This window comes from Falco naumanni, chromosome 3 (assembly GCF_017639655.2).
Source record: "Falco naumanni isolate bFalNau1 chromosome 3, bFalNau1.pat, whole genome shotgun sequence".
Lineage (NCBI taxonomy): Eukaryota > Metazoa > Chordata > Aves > Falconiformes > Falconidae > Falco > Falco naumanni.
The window spans coordinates 4,022,771-4,031,744 of NC_054056.1; the positions used below are offsets into that span (position 1 = coordinate 4,022,771).

Below are 8,974 nucleotides of genomic sequence, written 5' to 3' on the forward strand. Positions count from 1 at the left end.
TGCCGGGGACACCCATGTGCTGGGGGAGAGGGAGAAGGGGGCAATGCTGCGAGGCTGGGGGCCAGGCGAGCGGGGCCGGCCACCCAGCAGCATCCGTGTGCAGATTTCCAAATCATTCCAGCACGGTAACAGTCAAGCAAAAGTTAATTAAATTACACTTTACCCAACAGAGGTCAAAGCCTTTGAGTGTGTGACCTTTTGCAGGGTGCCTTGACTTGCCCGTGCTCTGTGCATGGTAATGCAGAGACTGCTGGGGCCCGTAAATAGCAGCGTATGCTGTTCTTCCTTCCCTCCCTCCTTCAGTTGTCCGTGAAAATGTAAATAAATGGAAGGAGGGGAAGATCGAAGCTCGGTCCCTGTGCAGCCCTGCAACGGCTGGGAGATGTGCCTGGGTGACCTTCAGCCCCGCTCCTGCTCCAGCCCTGTGATGGACAGTCTGCAGAGAGCTCGCCAGTGTGATTAACTGCTTTAATGAGAGCATCTAGTAAACATTTTACTCTTTTAGTAAAAGCTTCGCTTTACTAAAAGCATCTACAGCCTGGCCCTGACCCTGATAGGCACAAACATCCCCGAGATCAAGAAGTCCTGAGCATGTGCCTGATGGCTCCTGGAGCAGGGACAGACTTAAGCCACGGAAACATCGCTGCCTTGGGATGCTGTTGGGCAGACAAGATGCATTACTAACACGAGCTGGCTTTGGCCAGTGTCTTATCAGGACCAAGAGCGAGAGGTGCCACGCAGACCCGCCGGGGCCGTGCAAGGCGCCGGTGCCCTGCCAGGTTCGGCAGGCAGCAGCCATGGGAGCTGCTGCATCACCCACCTGAACCCCGAAACGCTGTTGTGACATCGCGTCTATCCAGCAGACTTTGGAGAAGAGGCACAGCTGTGAAGAAAGCAGTCTCTCCCTTCAGAGTTTGGTGGATGTTTCTCCAACACCCAAAAATCAACAGAAAAAACCAGATTTGCAAGAGGATTTAAGAGGCATCAAGTTGCCTGGATACCAGATCCTGTAAGTACCCAAAAAGTAATTATAAAGCAAGAAATCTGTCTCAGCTGAGCAGGTGGACGGGAAATTGGAAATCCATTTGTGAGAGACTTTCTGCTTTGTAAGAGGGCAGGTTACAGCTCAGCCCTGTTCGCAGCAGCACGCGCTCCTGCTCCCGACTCTCCCGCCTGCGCCCCAGCAGGATGATGCGGCGTGTCCCCAGCAGCCCCAGCACCGTATCACGCACACGCCGCCGCAGTGCCTGCCCGTGCCACCCTCCGCTCACACTCCAGAGCGCGAAGCCCCGGCAGCAGCAGCTTATTCCCAAACAGCTCACCCCCTCCGCCAGGCTCACAGCCTGGCTCACCAACGCAGCGCCTGCTCCCCAGCCTCGCGCGCCGCTGCTGACCCCTCCAGATGGCTGGCACACGTGTGTCCCCCGGGTCCCCAGTTAGCTCTGCGGGCTCTGCTCTCCCCTGGCAGCCGCACGGCTCCTGCGCTTGTTTAGAGCAGCCCAGGAAACCTCTCCGGCACGGCGGCGAGGCGTGGGGGGGCAGCTGGGCATCGCCACACCGATTAAAATAAAACCCGATGGAGCTGCCAATGAGAAACCCACTTTGAAACACGCAGGCCTGGTATTTTCCTTTTGGGGAAAGGTTAAGAAAAACGATAAAAAATCAAAAAAAGCCCTCTCCAATCACAAGATCCAAGTTCCTTCGCAGGGGCTCGCTCCCAGCTCAGCAAAGCGGGCTCCCATCAGCCGCTAATGAGGTCGTTGTCCAAGAGCGAGGGCTCCTTGGGGATGGTTTTGGACCAGAGTGGTCAACAACCTCATGGAACATCCAACACAAGTCCCCCGTGGCCTCTCCAAATGTTTCTGCTCTATGTCCCAGCTCCAAAGCAAATACTGTTCCCAGCAATAACTGAGAGTAGAAAACCAGTTTGTTTCGTATCGATAGGGTTTCAGGCGCTTTTGAGGGATAAGCCCCAAACATTTACTTATTTAAGAGTGAATGCATTTATACATGCACACATAAACCTGAGCGCCTCAGGCACAAGGACACGTAGGTTCAAGGGAGCACTGCTTTTAGAGACCAATTTCCGCACGCTGTCACAAATACTTCCACTTTAATAATCTCTAAAGTAATAATTTTTCAAATCCCATTTTCTTCTTAACACTCATTCCCAGTTTTTACATTTCACTCAATAAAATGTAACTACTCAATTTCCCTTTGCTCTCCTGCCACTTCTCACCACTTCCAGCTTTTGGCCCTGATGCACCAGGGCACGGTGAGCCCGGCGTGGCCGCAGCATCTCTTTGAGGTTAAGTTGGTTTTCCCAGCCCAGATCCCTCTGGGTGTGCTTCCCTGCGTGCAAGCCACTTAAATTTTTAGTAACAGGTACAGTATGCCAAAAGGCGGGTGGCAGGAGGGATCCCAGACCTGCTCACATCACATCCCTCTGCAGGTGTAGGCTGTGGGCTGCCAGGAGAGGTAGAGAATGAGCAGCAAAAGCTCTGTCCTCGCTGGTCCCCCCCACCGGAGACATGCAGCCCCCCCGGGAGCCCGCACCGCTGCAACTGGGCCATCACAGGTTGAGGACCAAGGTGCAGGGCAGCTTCAAACGCTTTGAAGGAAGGCGCTGGGTGTGAACAGGCTGATCTCAGCCCCATGCTCCGCCAGCCTGAGCAGGCTGCCTGCTAAACGGGGCAAATTCCTGGGTGATGAGAGATTTAATTTAGGCACCGGGGGAAAGGAGCAGCGCACGGTGCAGCCCCCGCGCTGGCAGCAGCTCCCAGCCGGGAATCGGTCCCCGCTGCAGCCGTCGATGTTATCCTGAGCAGCGCTGTAGCTGTTATCCCACCAAACATCACCTTGGGAAACACGCAGGGCGTGATTCAGCGCTTCCCCCCGCTCCCTGCACCCAAAGCCCATCATCGGCACCCAAAGCCCATCATCAGCACCCAAAGCCCATCATCGGCACCCAAAGCCCATCGTCTGCAGCGCCTGGCAGCAGTGGGTGCAGCTGCCTCTCAGGGCTGGACCTTGTCAGGGGTTTCTAACCACCACCCAAACCCACCTGCCCCTCCGGAGCACAGCCTGCCGGTGCGGTGCAAGGAAGCGTAATTATGACTATAGAAGCCTTTTGCTGCTGTAATTGTTTCTGTGTGGCCTGGGAGGAGATGGGTTGCGCTGGAAGCAAGAGAGATTTTGCTGAAGCATGAAAAGAAAAGCCATTTAGCTTAGGGAACAGCTCTGGAGCTCTAGGGGTCAACAAGCTGAGAACTCCAGGAAAATACTTCTCAGGGCAGGACACACTAGAGACAGGAGAGAAAAAAAGAATTGAGAAAATGCATTTATTAAGTGGCCAATTTACCCACTCCCGGTCGGTCTGCCCCTTTTCAGCCACAAAATAGGAACCGTGGAGAAGAATTAGTGATGGCACTGTGAGCAGGCGAGGTGCAGGGGCATCATCATGGGAGGAAAAATGAAGACAGGGCAGTGGAATAGCAGCAGTGCATTCCAGCTGTGAGAAGAAGGGTGGGAGCAGAGGGAAGAGCCTGGTGGCAGCAAGGTCTTGGCTTGCCAACCCTGTTCTGCTCCAAGCCACACACAGACACCCAAGTTCCTTCTCCCTCTCCTTCACTCCACGTGGGGAAACTTCCACTGGGGGATCCCTCCTTTTCAGGCCATATTTCTTCCTACAAGTCGCATGATTCTGCTTTTCTGCAGTCAGTATTTTTGATGAGATACAGGGCAGGTTGGCAACACTCCCTGTGTAAACCAGCTCACTAATGCCGTGATACAAAGGGCTTCGCTGCCTTACTCCAGCCGGGGAATGCACACAAACGTATGTGAAACATCCGTCACCGTGGAATTAAAGGCAGCGTTGTCCTGTGCAGTGAGGGCTGGCTGGGATGTCAAGGAGGATGTCAGGGATGCGGTAAGTGTAGGAGAAATCCTACAGCAAGAGTTGACCTTGACCCAGAAGATTTCTTCTCCTCTTGTTTTTCCTTTTCACCTCTCTGCAGGATCGGCAACGTTTCTGGTTTTCAAAGGCAAACTCCGGCTCCAAAGAAAGGAATTGCTAAACATTTATCACACCTTGCCTGGAGGTATGTAAAATACAAGAGGAAATCTCTGCCCCTCCGCCTCCCACAGCACCCTACCCTGAATGCAAAAGAAAAAGTCATTTGAGTGATCTTAGCAGAATCAGAACAAGCATTTAGTGGTCTTTAAGGACCCATAAAACACTTCAGTAGTTTGCTGTCTTATATATGACTATCTTCCACATTAGCCATTTAAATTAAAACATTTATAATTAATTGAACAAATCATTTCCTCTCGCCCCCTTTGGGGACTGAGGCGCTTAAGTCCTCAGTAAATTTTAGTCTCTTAAGCAACAGGGGTATCCATTTCTTTTATAGGGCTTATTTTCCTGCAGGGTGGGAATCAAGGGCAGGCAGAGAGCAGTTTTAACTGGAAAATCAATTGATAGGAATGACAAATTAACGAGTATTTTTTTTTTTCAACAGGGGAAATGACAAAGAGAGCTTGGCACTAGGAGCCTGCCCTCCCCTCTGCCTGCAGGAGCCGGCTACAACGCACAGCCCGCGTGGCACGGCCGTGGGCAGGAGCTCGGCTCTGAGGAACCGCTTGGGAAAGCTGTCCCTAAATTTTGGGAGCACTGCGGTGGTGGGAAGCCTGGGGCTGCCCAGGGTACCACCTTCCAGGGGTCCTGGCTTCCCCTTGGGGTGCCAGAGCTGCACTGGGGCAGTCCTGAGAGCAGCGATGGGGAAGAGGCAGAGGATGGGCTGTGGGTGGGGATGGCCAGGAGAAGGGGGGGCTGGAGCTGAGCGTGGTCCTGCCCCAGCCTCCAGCAAGGAGAAGGGCACGCACAGCGCTGGGATGCAGGACCATGAAGAAGGCATGCTGATGTGCAGGGTTATCCCAGGTGGGAACACGGCCTGCAGCGCACAGAAGACGCGGGTCAAGGGCTAATTCTGCCTATCGTTTCCAAAGAGCCGCTTTCAGATAAGAAGCTTAAACAGAAGGATTATCTGGGCAGCATGATCTTCCCCATCCTACAATTTCTGCCAAAGACAACATTGGCAAGACCTGGCAGCACCAGGAACCAAGACATTCCCTGGAAAAAGATGGTCCATACAACCCTGGGACAGCCCAGCAAGGGGGTCTCTGTGGCAAAGCCCCCCCGAGAAGAGGCAGGCTGGGACCCACAGCGGAGGTAGGTGCCCCACTGGAGCTGCGTGTTGGGGCAGGGATGCGCTCACCCAAAAAGCAACGTCTGAGCCAGCAAAGGGAATCAGAGGAACGCAGTGGGACAAAAAAAGAAAGTAAAACCAGACCATGGCTCAGGAATCCCATGACGAAGAGGACCAAGAGCAGGTGGGCTCTGGCAAGGCAGGGCAGATGCTCTTGTGCTGGCTGGCAGGTGCAGAGCGGTGTCCAGGCAAGCGGTGGATGAGCAGAGGGACCAGGACCAGGACCCAGGAGCAATCAGGGACAGAACTGACCCAAGACACACCATCACGGCGGTGCTCTGCGTGGGTGACAGATGGGGAACTGGGCTCAGGAGCCAGGCACGAGTGTCCCAGGGATGGCACACCCGGGTGGCTGCTCTCAGCTGGGCTGCCTGCAGAGGCGAAGGAGCTCTGGAACAGCCCTGGTCTTCGCAGAAAGTACAGTTTATTTTGATGCCCTGGAACTGCCTTTGTCAGCAGATCTATTCTTTCATTGTGAAAAAGCCTATTAGTTTCTGCTTTCTACTTCTATGGGAATTTATTCCTCCATCAGATCTTCAATATAAAAGTGCTTCCCTTACGGAGATTGATACCATGTATATGAAAAGCTCCGCGTGCCTCTGGGCGAGGCAGCCCCTTCCCTCAGGAAGGATGAAGGATGGCTTTGACAGCAAAGCACTGAACAGCTCAAGAAGATGAAATCTCAATTCCAAGGTCTGCTGTGACATCCCGGTGACCTTGGGCTGTCACCGAGGTACCCGTGCAGCACAGGACGTGCTGAGCTTGCAGCAGGAGAGCAGTCCGTGGGCATGGCTGAAACCTCACCGCACGCCCACGCCACACAGAGCCTGGGCAGGGGGATGTCTCCCAGCAAGGGGTGGGTGCACCGGTCCAGCTTTACACCCCATCCCCTGCTGCTCATCAGGCACCAAGAGCAAGGACAAATCTGGGGGTCCTATGCTGACCCTAGGGGTCCCAGCAGTGCCCTGCGCAGCGGGGGCTGGCAGAGGGGGACACGATGGGTGGCTCTGCCTGGACAAGGGCTGAGCTCAGCAACGAAGCAGAGCTCCCAGCAGGGCTCTGCACAGATGTGACGCCGGGACTTTGGTCCCAGCCAAGCAAAAATCAAGTCCCTTCTCTCTGTTCAACTGATTCGATCAGGAGGTAGTGCCGCTTGTGGCATTTGGCAGCTTTTGTCCCTTGGTTTGCGACCCAAGTAGCACCAGCAGGTGTGACACCCCTTGAAGTACCCACGAGTCCCTCTGGACCGGGTTGCCTGCGACTGCTTCGGTATCAAGGAATTAAAAACAGGAGAGAAACGTGCTCAAGCAGCTACGCGCATCTCCCGGGCCGGCAAGAGCGAGCAGCAGGCTGGAGATGAGCGCTCATGCCGTGCACGGGGACAAACTTCTCTGCCAGCCTGGGAGCAGGTGGAGGGAGTCACACCTGCCTTCAGGAGGCTCTGGTGTCCCCCACACTGGACAGCACTGGCACAGCACAGGGGCTGGCACGATGTCCAGGCAGCACGGTGAGGCTTCTCCTCTGGGCTGCGGTACCCCCCACCCACCCAGAGATCAGCCTGGTCCCGGCCCTGCCCACCCAGCCCTCTGCCACCACTGGTCCTCTCCGACCAAAAGGCAGCGCTGGTGAGGACATCAACCCCCTCCCTCCCAAACGGGACCCCCACTGCTCCTGCAGCCAGAGCCAGGGATCCCTCTTCCCATCTCATCTCGGTGCCCAACAGCAGACCCCACGCTCCTGGCTCCCAGCGCCCCGGCTCCTGCCGGTGGGGACCAGGGTGAGATTAAAATAATAAATAACAATAATCATCCACTCGGGCCCTTACAGAACCACATCGCCATGGCAACCGGCTGCTCACAGCAATGCTGCCTTGCTGATGGGGAGTCTTTTCTTGGGACGGATGCGAATTCCTCCACTGTGACCCCGGTGCAGCATGTCACTGCTGGGGGAAGGCTGGCAGGCAGGGAGAAGGTGACAGGGTAGGTGGTGACAGGGACAGAAGCGAGCCCTGACTGCCCGTGCAGTGCCTGGCAAGGCGGCTTCCTTAAAGCCAAGTGACAGAATAAATTCTCACCAGCAAAGAGCCATCACCTTGCTTTTAATTATCAGGAAAGGTCCTGAAGCATCACAGTCTGTTTAACTTGGGCTGACAGAAACATATTTGTCATTACTCACCTTTTTTTTTTTTTTTCTCTTCTTCTTTCTTTTTTTTAATTTCTCCTACATGTTTTTTCTCAGAGCAAACCAGCTGGAGAGACAAACCCACGCGGGGCTGGGGGCCACGGACAGGGCGAGGTGACCCTGCACAACTAACCTGCAGCTCTGCCCGCTGTGTCTGGCTGCCGAGCCAGGACTCAGGCAGGCTCCGGGCTGGGGAACACGATGAAAACACTAAGTGGGAACCTCTCCTGCCTTTGCCTGTGCCTGCACGAAACATGGGATTCACAGTCAAAAAAAAATAACAAAACAAAAGTAGTATTTAAACTCAGAGGTGCCTGGGTTGAGTGTGCGCCTCTGAAATTTGGTGCCCTGGAGAGGAGGGTCACATCATTGCTGCCTCCCTTTATATCTGCCCAGAGCCAAATTTAATATGGTACAGCTCTCATTTTAATCATCAAAATACCCTGCGGGGGATTAATTGCCAGTTTCTTCTCTTAATCACTACTGATAACGATGAGATGACAGTCAGATTCGCAAGGAGTGGGGACACACGCACAGATTTGTCAGGAGGGCTTTTGCCACCGCGGTGGCTTGCCTTCCACTTGGCCAAGGTGGAGGCGGTTCGGACACGGAGGGGACGGCAGCAGGCTCACAGCGGCAGGTTTCCAGCCACCCTCTTGCCCGCAGCTCCGGCCAGTGCAAGGATGACTTCTCCAGCCTCCATCCCTCAAGCTGCATCAAGCTCCAGGACCTGGGAGCATCACCAGGGGCTGCGTGCCAGCCTCAGCGGCAGGGCACACGTGCGACCTGTCCCTAAGACAGCCAGACTCGTATCCTCAGAGTTGAAGCAAGAAAGGCGAGGCAGAGATGCAAAGAAGTCTCTGAAAAAAAACCTGTCCTGGGAAAAACTTCGCTCAGCTGCTGAGGTGTCTCCTGCCTGCTGGGACCGTGCCCCCCTGAGGGGACAAGGACCACAGGCACGTCCAGCTAGGGGCAGGTGGGTCATGGCCAGTGGTTTGGGACTCAGGGCTGCCTCAAATGCAGGGTGTTTCTTGCCAAGGCCACCAGCAAGAAAAGTTTGCACCAAGCCCCACGTGGGAGCTCCTGCTCTTTGTGCATAAAGGGAAGGAAGGGTTGAGCATCCCCCCTTGGCAGGGCACACAGACAGCCTGGGTAGCTCTGCCCCCCCCCCCGCTGGCACCCCCCCTGCCCAACACACAGAGAGCCCTGCTCTAACAAAAGTATTGGAGGATGCCGAGAGCCAGCCAGGAGGGCTGCCCTTCCCTTCCAGCTTCCCAAATAAAAAATAGGACATTAAAAATTTATTTGACCAAGCCGTAAATCCCTCAATAAAAGAAATGCTCAGGTGACCAGACTTAATCCTCAGATAGTTTCACCCCTTCTGTTCTGGCAGGATGATGGCTTTTGGAGAAGACTGCTTCCCGTGGGAAGGCTCCAGCTCCCCTCTGTCCTGCTGACACCCCAGCCCATGGGCATCACCCTCGATCCCAGCCCCGGGACGGCTTTTGCCATCCATCAGGGGCCAG

The 8,974-nt window shown here is 54.9% G+C and overlaps 1 long non-coding RNA gene across 1 annotated transcript; it reads left to right on the forward strand.

Annotated features, from left to right (window-relative positions):
• Positions 1-201: 201 nt before the first annotated feature.
• On the forward strand, positions 202-4,816 carry LOC121085852. The gene is made up of 3 exons (XR_005827214.1): positions 202-1,009; positions 4,017-4,100; positions 4,521-4,816. It is a non-coding gene; the product is annotated as an uncharacterized LOC121085852 (long non-coding RNA).
• The last annotated feature ends 4,158 nt before the right edge of the window (positions 4,817-8,974 follow it).